Source organism: Vicugna pacos, chromosome 1 (genome assembly GCF_048564905.1).
Source record: "Vicugna pacos chromosome 1, VicPac4, whole genome shotgun sequence".
Taxonomy (NCBI): Eukaryota; Metazoa; Chordata; class Mammalia; order Artiodactyla; family Camelidae; genus Vicugna; species Vicugna pacos.
Window position 1 is genome coordinate 43,286,471 of NC_132987.1, and position 9,933 is coordinate 43,296,403.

Genomic DNA, 9,933 nt, shown 5'->3' on the forward strand with positions numbered 1-9,933 from the left:
CTACACCCTCCCTCCTGTTCTTTGGCTGAGGCTTCCCCCAAGGTCACGGGGAGAGAAAGAAAGACCCAGGCCACTTCTCTTTAGTGACAGTCCTGATATATTTAAAATAAAGATGTGCTAAAATGTGGTTACAAAAATGGTGGATTTTTTTTCATTGTTAAAACAGTTACTACTTTAGACCAGAAAATATAATTTTACCACTTACAAAATGATTTCCAGATCTGTTTTAAAAAATGATATATAGGCAGAGCCACCAGGATCGTGCCAGTCAGCCAAAAGCAGAGCGAGGATTCAAAGCTGGCTCACCCTCGGATTACCAAACCATGATTGCTGGTGCTGGGTTGGCTCTGCCTGTTTTGGATTCACACAAAAGTTTCACAACCAGTGATAGATGGTCTTGTACTAGGACACAGTCTGAAGGTGAAAGATGAACCAGTCTTCCGCTTTCAATCCTGGGTGTCTCTGTGACTGTAGGTGGAACATCTTCAGGGGGATCTCCAGCAGTGTCAGTTTGAGGACCTGCCTACTTGTGAGCTCTCAGCCAAATCTGCCTCCTGGCAGGGTCACCCAGGCACATAGGGAGCCCTTTTGGGATTTATGAGCCAATATGGGCATTGTGAGGTACCCGGCTTGGCGAGAGGTGCTCTGGGGAAGGATTCAGCCTGGCCAAGTGCGTAAATGTAGTGGCCCTGCTGTTCCTCATACAGCAGACCCTGCTGAACTCCACATGCAGACAGACCAGCTCCAGTCCTTAAGACCAATTTAGAGATCTGAATTGTGGCAAGACTTATTTAAAAGCTCTGGCCAACCCACTGGGACTCCACATCAAATCGCCCTTGCTTCTCCGCATGTGGCCGTGTGACTGGGTGCAATAACTGGGTTTCTGCCTTATACATGGACTCCGGTGGCTGGGTGTGCGGTGACTGTGCCTGGGAACAAGTGTCTGTTCCCTCGGCTTGCAGGAACCTTGCCCTTCTCGAACCCACAGGCCTGCCCCATAAACAAACACAGCGAGGGGTCCGGCCTCAGGTTCTTCTGTCACGTTTCTTGTACTTGGCACCCTTCTGGGGGCCCCCTGGGAGTTAGCCCAGCCCAGTTAGAGCAGACTGCAGGTACAACCGAAGAAAACAGCTTCCCGAGGCTTCTTTTGTCCATTTCAAAAATTAATACTAAGTCATTTTTGTGTCAATGGAGGAGACTGAGCAGGAGTGAAAAGTTTCTACTATAAAAAAAAAAAATCAAACACTTATGACTTAAGAAATGGAAAAATCCTAGAACCCAGGATGGATTTCTTCATTAGAAGCAGTGTTTCCAGATACTGTGCTAGGACCCAAACAGATCTAAGGTCTCGATGGCAGTTGAGTGGGTAGGTGTCACGGATGCTCTGTTTACGCAGCGTCTCACATCTATAAATCATTATGTAGTAACTGGATGGACCTTGCAGTGACAAATATGCTATCTCTGGAAAAATTTGCAAATATCTGAAAGGCTTATACATTTCCCCAGGATGAGTCAAAACAAGCATAGTTGTCGCAACTTTCTCTCATTATCCTGTGGGTGTTCTCTCAAATGTGTGGGTCTTCCTAATGAGTCACTGTTTCCAAGGTCTGTCAGAAATATCAGTGTTTCAAGCCTAGGGAGCGTAGCAAGTCTAGAGAGAAGGGCAGAACTTTACATTATGGGCGAGAATGTAAAACGTCCGAAATCACTGGGGTTTTATTACTCTGCCAGATTTGCATTCTTGTACTATCTACTCACTCCCTTTTAAGGACTCTTTGTTTCCTATCTATAGTTAAACCTGTGAGAAGTAAAAGAGAATTTATTTTACATTTGGTATATTTATATAGCCACCGGTCCTGGAGTGGGTATTTTTCACCACCAGAGTAACCCTTCCGCTTGCCCCTGCTTGCTGGAAGTGTCATTTAACTTAAATACACAGATCAGACTTGTTTAAGACTCTACCCTTTCACCTTGCTCCAGGCAGGGAGAAAGATCAAAGCTTCCTCTATTTTTTAGGGATGACCCCTTCTTTGTTCTGAATGCTTCTCACATCTCCTGTTTGTAGAAGCTTCTGCACAGGCTGAATTGTTTCTTTTCCATAAATCTACTTCTCCCAGACAAGACCCTCATTGCCCACTTGGCATCCTAGAAAAGGGAATTTACCCGTGTGGATAGATTCCTCACTTTATGATGGTTGTTGTTGTTGTAGTTGTAGTTGTAGTTGTAGTTGTTGTTTTAATTCCTAGTATTAAAACAGATATTTTTAGTACAAAGAGTTGTCAGAACTGCTAGGTGAAAAAGGGTATTTGTAATTAATATGCTATAATGATAAGACTGATAGAGAAAGTGAAAAAACTCACCTGTTATCAGTTCTGCCTGGAAATAACGAAATGACAAAAAGGTATGATGTGTTTTAATTTTACTTTAAAGTGACCGTAATTTATTTACTAATTCATTAATTCTTTTTGGGTTGAAGCAGACACAGGATAAATGATGATGCTATTATTTCACTTAGTTCATGGATTTATTCTCGATTAAGACGATGTAGGGTGCGGGGGAAGGGTATCGTTCAAGTGGTAGAGCGCATGTGCAGCATGCAAGCGTTCCTGGGTTCAATCCCCAGTATCTCCTCCAAGCAGAAATGAATGAATAAACCTACTTACCTCCCCTTCATAAAAAATAAACAATACAAGCAAGACTATGCAGGGTGCTGACCAGGGTACGAGGTGAAAAGAATTTGGGAAATGAAACCTCTTTTTTTAATTGAATTGAATTTTTTAACTGACGTATAATTGATTTACAATGTTGTGTTAGTTTCTGGTGTATGGGAAATGAAATCTTAGGAGTCAGTCCACAAAACAGAGATGGTACAGAAAGTAAACACCGCTAAGGACCAAAAAGAAAATCATCTCACCTCTTTGAGTCTCTTAAGTTTTCTCATCTATAAAAACCAAAGAGTCAAAATTAATTGTAAGGTCCCTTTAGCGCCAAAATTCTGGGGCTGAAAGAAATATGTGCCAGGGTTAAAAGTGAATGTAAAACTGCAAACTCTCACATGCTTTGTTTGGCAAATATCACGAGCAAGATAAGCTCAAAGTTGAATTATGACTACAGATAGGGAGATAGCAGAGATAGCAAACAACAGGAGGCAAAATATGGAGCTTGGCTGTAAATACGAGAAAATCTCTAAGTGGAGTGGACAGCCTGAGCAGGAGGGAGCCAGGGTGGAGATCTGTAAAGCAAGACTGGACTGAGTGCACTGCAAGTCTTAGATCCATCCATCAACGAGGATTTTATTCTACTCGGGTTACTTTATTTGTTAAGGGACTCTTAAGGGGGCGCCTGAGATAACACGGCCAAGGATTACAAGCCACACTAAGTATAGTAGACTGCGAAAATACCCTAGCATCTAGCTCTATAGGCCTAGTGGAGGAAGGGCATCTGTAAGGAGAGACTGCTTAGAAAATATTTTAAGAATGCTCTGAGGTTCAGCTTCAAACGGTAGATTCTGGCTGAGGATTGTGAAGAAACAGCAGCTACAGGCAGCCTGGGGATGATAACCAGAATGGAGATACTCTCTTTAAGCAGAGACTTTGGACAACCACCACTTGGGAGGCAGATTGCCAAACTATTGCAAAAAATCACTTTGGCTACAAACCGAAGAAGAATCTTTACACGTCCTCAAGACATAAACAACACTTTGGTGTAGTAGAAAGATTTCTCACACGACTCATTTCTCCCAAGAGATAAAGGAGTGATGTATTCCCTTCTACAATGAGAACTAGGCAAAGACCACAGCAGTGCCATTTTGCCTTGATTGCCAGGAAACTGGAGACAGAATTTAGATTTGATTTCAGGACTTACATTTAAATCTCTAATCCCCTATTTTTAACATCTTAACCTCTCCCTCGATCTTTTGCTCTTCACAATTTTGCTATATATTTCTTTCATTATGTGCCACCTCATTCATTCATTTATTTCACAGATATTTATTAAGCACTTACTATGTGCCAAGCACATCAAGTCCTTTTAGAGGGCAGGTGGAATGTGCCTCTGGCCCAGTAGGCAGGAGACTCTGTCTCTGGCTTGTGCTGTGTTTAGGTCTTGAGCTTGATGTTTACACGTGGGATACAGTTCAGGCATTTTCCAGACGAAGAAGAGTTCTGGGGTATATAGCTGGTTTTCCTAATAACTCATCTCATCTCCATCTCAGTTAAGACTGGATTTTTCCCCTGAGGGTCTTTGATCCTACAGCTGCAGACATTCTGGCACCAGGGAGCCTTAAAGGTCAAGGCTCCAGGGCATGCAAAGGTCGATGAAATCAGGGGACATCTTAGCAACCGCTGAGAAGCCATGGGGGTGAGCATGATGGCTTCCAAGATGGATGGATGATGTCATTTGTGGTATAAATAAGTGTGTGCTTACTAAGCTCTGACTGAGATCCAACAGGTGTGTTCCGGAACAGTGCTGTTTGGAAGAGACCCTCGAGGAAAAACAGTCAATAAACTCTGTGCTTCCTTTAATCCGTGAAGTCCCCTTTTTAAACTTCTGGCATCTCAAAATTAAGCATCAGGGGATACGAAGGCAAGAGTGTGAACTTGAACCTCAGTTGCTTCATCTGTAGAATAAAGGAGCTGAACCCACTAGTCCTCTAGCTCCTTCTAGCTCTAATCGTACGCCACTTTACGACCATCATTTCCACTTCCAGCTCTTTGGCTCCACCACTCCATACAGATAGTCATCATCAGTTCTTTTTTTAAAATTTTATTATATGTTAAAAATTTTTTTGTTTATTTTGGGGGAGGGGAGATAATTTGGGTTTTATTTATTTATTTATTTTAAAGGAGGTACTGGGGAGTGAACCCAGGACCTCGTGCATGCTAAACACATGCTCTACCACTGAGCTATACCTTCCCGCACTATCTCTTCAAATACAACGAAAAGCAATATGCAAACAAGTACAGTGGCAACATTTGTATAATGGCAATACTGAAGGACAAGATTGAGATCTACTTAAGGATTATTGGGTTATTACAGCAAAGACTTACCAGAAGTGGTTATTACTTTTCAGGATAAATTACTTCCTTCATAGCATATTCAAATCCATGGCAAACTGTGTTTACCCAGAGTACTAATATATATGTGTATATACACTCATATTCACATATTGCTTAGCAGAGTGATGTGTATATGATAAACATGAAAAGTATCCAAATAACTTTTGAACTTAAGAAATGGTTTACAAGCACTTTTATTTCAGATCAGTGACTCACATATAGAACAATATCTGAGAGTATAAAACACACAGATATAGAGAAGACACAACTCCTGCCTAAAAAGAATTTATAATTTAGTGTTAAAGCTTTAAAATGTAGCCTGCATTGTGTGCAAAACAATTTTAATAGGTTCAGTGGTATTTAAAAGATGTCATATGAAAGCTCTAAGCTTATTTACAGTGAAATATCAATATTGGATACCACTCACTATGCTAAATGCCAAGTATACAAAAAGATAGCAAATGTCCCTGCACTTTATAGCCCTATAATCTGATCAGAATGATACATATTCATTCATTCATTCATTCATTCTGCAAACAATTATTGAGCACTAACTATGAGGAAAGCACTGTCATAGGCTCCTTTTTCCTCTGAAGACAGAGGCATGATTTCTAAATGGTTCCTGCCTTTCAAGATCTTAAAATTTAGTGGAGTCACAAAACAGCTAACAGAGTGGAATGGAAAAGAAGTATCAGTAAAGGGCTACAGAGGACACTAAAGGATAGAATAACTATGGCCAGAGATTAGGAAAGGCTTCATAATGGAGGTGGCCCTAGAGCAAGACATGGAAAGATGAATAGTTTTTTAATGGTGGAGACAAGGGGTGAATTTCATCTCAGAAAGAGAGATCGGTGAGAACAAAGGCACAGAGGCATGAAAATTAATGCATGTCCTGGAAATAGCAAGTAGGCTGGTGTGCTGGAGCGTAGGCTACAAAAAGGGTAGGTGGAGGTGAGGCCAGGAAATTAGGATGGAGCCAACACGTCGCGGGGCCTCCAATGCCCCATTAAACCTACTGATTCTACCAGTTAAAATAGGGAGCTGGTAGAAATTCTGAAGACCAGAACAAATAAGAGGTTGGGTGCATAATCAATATCAAACGAATAACTTCTGAAATAAACTATTGCCAAGGAGCAATCAAGTATAGTAGAGAGAAAACGTCTTTTAAGTTAGGAGACCAACATTACGGGGCAACATGGCAACAAGAAGTAGTCTTGTGAGGGATGTAGTGATAACGTTCACGTAGCCAAGTCCAACGCATTCTTTAGATCTCAAAGTGACCATTCCTTCCTCAGGGAAGCCTCCCTGCACCTGGGTTGAATCAGTCTCTCTGTTGTGGAACTGCAGAGATCCTTGTATCTTACCTTTGTAACACTTAGCAGAGTTTGTAATTATATACCTACCCGCATTCAGTTAACATGCGTGACCCTCATTGGGCTGTAAGCTCCCTAAGGGCAGGAATTATCTTTCTGTTTTACTCTTCAGTTTTACTGTAGGTGACCCAATATGTTTGACCCAGAGTAGGAACTAAAATGTTTGATGAATGAGTGAAAGAAACATGGGAATGGACACACTGTTGGAGAAGAATAATGAGAAATAAAATTTGGGACCCTAAAAGTAGATGTGCTGATTCTAAAATATGGCTGCCAAATTCTTTGACACTGTCCTTATCAAAAGGTGGGATCTATATCCTTTACCCCTGAATCTGGGCAGCCTTGTGACAAATAGGATGTGGTGAAGATGATGGCATACAATTTCCAAGGCTAGGTTGAAACTACTTGGTTCTCTTCTTAAGCCTGCTCTAGGAAAAGCCAGCTACCATCAAAGAAGTTTGACCACCCTGAGACCAGCAGGCTGGAAAAGCCACTATGCTAGACAAGCTCTGTGCAGGTGTTTTAGTCTACAGACTGGGCTTATCTCTGCCAAGAGATGTGAGTGAAATTATCCTGAATTTTTCATGCCATCTCGTCTACCAGCTGAGCACCTTTGTATGACCTAGCAATTTCCTCAAAAAGCAAAAGAATTGCCCAGCTGCCTGAATATCTGACTTAAACAGTCTGTTTGTACAATAAAATGGTTATTGTTTTAGGTCAGTCAATGCAGGATAATTTGTTACACAGCAAGTAACTAAGACATCAGCCAAAGTCTCAATAGAATCCTCCCCAATAACCCCCTGTTAACAGTTGAGAAAACTGAGATCCAGAAAGATTAACTAATTTATCCATGGTTCTAAATTGGTAGCAGTAAAGCAAGTCCTAGGAACCAGTCTTCTGACCCTCAGGCCGTTGCCTCTTTCTTTTTCATATATAATAATAACACATGAAGAAAATTTATGTATAATTATATGCAGGGTCCAAAGAATCACTCTTTGGTCATGCCACAATTTTATCCGCATTGATGCTTTATTCCCACTGATAATTAAATGGATTAGTCAGACTCCTTGATATATAAACAAAAAATGAACTATGGTCTTATGTGTAGAGCTTACAAACGCTGTGGAAGATTTGGACATTTGAATGCAACTACCTCCCAATTAGAGGAAGAAGCATGCTCAAGTGGATAAAACACAATCACAGTTCTTCTTAAGTTTGTGGCACTCAAATTTTTAGCTGACTAGGTTTTCAACACTGTCAGCTCCAAAGTCACTGAAAGATCTTTTCTGCTGAGAGAAAAATGCCTCCTCTATTAATATCAACCTTCTCCTCCTCAGAACATTTGCTTGCTGGTGATTTATTGTGGACAAGCTGCTTCCTGCTCCTTCTGAAAGTAAGATTTTTTTTTTTTTCAATTCCGCAAGTGGCAGAGGAATTCCTCATCTCTTGTCCTCAGGGCAATTTAGTTAAGGCTAATCTTCAGGAGAGAGTTTGGGTATTTACAACTCACAAATTGATGCTGCCTGATACCACACAAAAAAGAAAAGGATCTTGTTGCTGTGTCTGATGTCAATTGGGAACTAATCCAAAAACAAATAAGGAAGACCAGCTCATGTGGTATGCGTGGGAAAGAGGTCTTTTTAGATTTTCAAACCTTGCAATTATATCATAAAGATGGCAAGTTTTTCCTTAAAGAAGATCAAAGGTATTATCTTTCTGTTAGTGGCAATGCCGTGATTTGTTTTAAAGACTCCATTTGAGGGAAAAAAAAACAACTTAACAATCTAATGTGCATGCATTCCATAACTACATCTCAAAGAAAACTATGTACACATTACTCAAAAGTTAATGTTTATCTTACTACAGTTTTCCTATTCCTGGAGTGAAACCCATCAACAATCAAATAAAAGACAAGTGTTAAATTCAGTTCAGTCCAGAAGTTCTCAGAATTACAGTTCACAGATTTTAACAAATGTTCATTTCTTTAAAATCCCACCGTAATGCAGAAGGTACTTGTGGAGAGCATGTATACCTGGCTCCAGGTAATGTTAGACTGATCAGGACTCTGAGTTGCACTGGCAGAACACCCAACACAAACTAGTTTTAACAAAAAGTGGGATTGATGGGCTTACGAACCAGAAAAGTGCAGATGTAGAACTTGCTTCAGGCACAGCTAAAAGGGGAACTCTGTCTCTAGACTCTGTCTCCCTGTCCCTCTCTTTCTGTTTTCCTCAGTGTTGGCACTTTCTTGTGCAGGCTCAGCCCATGTAATGGAAAAGATGGCCACTGGCAGGGCTCAGCTTACATTCGGCCAACTTCCAAACCCAGCCCAAGAATTTCTGGATCACTCCGGACACAGTCCTGGGGCTGATTCCACCTAGTCCCTCTTGAGTCACATGCCCACCCTTGTGGAATTCTTCCTGGCCACACCTATAAAGTACTGATGATATATTTTAGAATTTACCAAGAACTGTAGTGAGATTTCTAGCACAATTTATTTTTGGCTAAAACCTTTGCCCTGAAGAAAGTATATAGGATGACTTGCCAAGATATACAGCTAACCTTTCCAGAAACACTGCCTTTCTCTTAAGCTATTTTCCCACACATAACTCACCTTCTTTTCCATCCCAAACTTACCAAAAGCATCATCTACATTTGCTTATTCCCCCTTCTCGCCCTAACCCTCCGGCCGTCTAATCCCCCTTCTCTACTAAAGCAGCTTTCCTGACATCACTCGTCACCTCTCAACACCACATCCAAAGGCATCTTTGTTGGTGCTCCTCCCGCTTATCCTCTCCAAGCATCAGACACTGTGGAGTCACTGTTTTCTCAGACCCCTATAGCCCTACAGCGTGTGCTCCTTCTTTGAATCTGATAGATTCTTCTTGGTTTTCCTCACCAGCTTCTGTTATATTCATCCTGCTCCCTAAATGTAGATGTTCTCCAAAGTTCAGCCTTCAGTCTCCTTGTCCTCTCACCTTATAGTCTCTCTTTGGGCAACTCGCCTAGTTCCATGGCCTCAACTGTCTCCTCCCTGATGTCAGCTTTAGGATCTATAAGTCCAGTCTTCTCTCTTTTTTTAGGTGCTAGACAATAATTTTAGTGTTCCTCTGCACTTGGATGTCTGTCTTAAACTGTTCAGGCTACTATTACAGAATACCATAAACCTGGTGGCATATAAACAACAAGTCTGGAGGCTGAGAAGTCTAAGATCAAGTCACTGGCAGATTCCGTGTCTGGTGAAGACCCATTTCCTGGTTCACAGATGGGCCACCCTCTGTCTGTGTTCTCACATGGCAGAAAGGGTGAAGGAGCTCTCTGGGATCTCTTTTATAAAGGTACTAATCCCATTCTTGGAGACTCCACCCTCATGACTTCATCATTTCCCAAAGGCCCCGCTTCCTAATGCCATCACATTGGGCAATAGAATTTCAACATATAAACCTGGGGGGACACAAACATTAAGTCTATAGCAATGTCCTTCCTTCATATTATACTAGGCA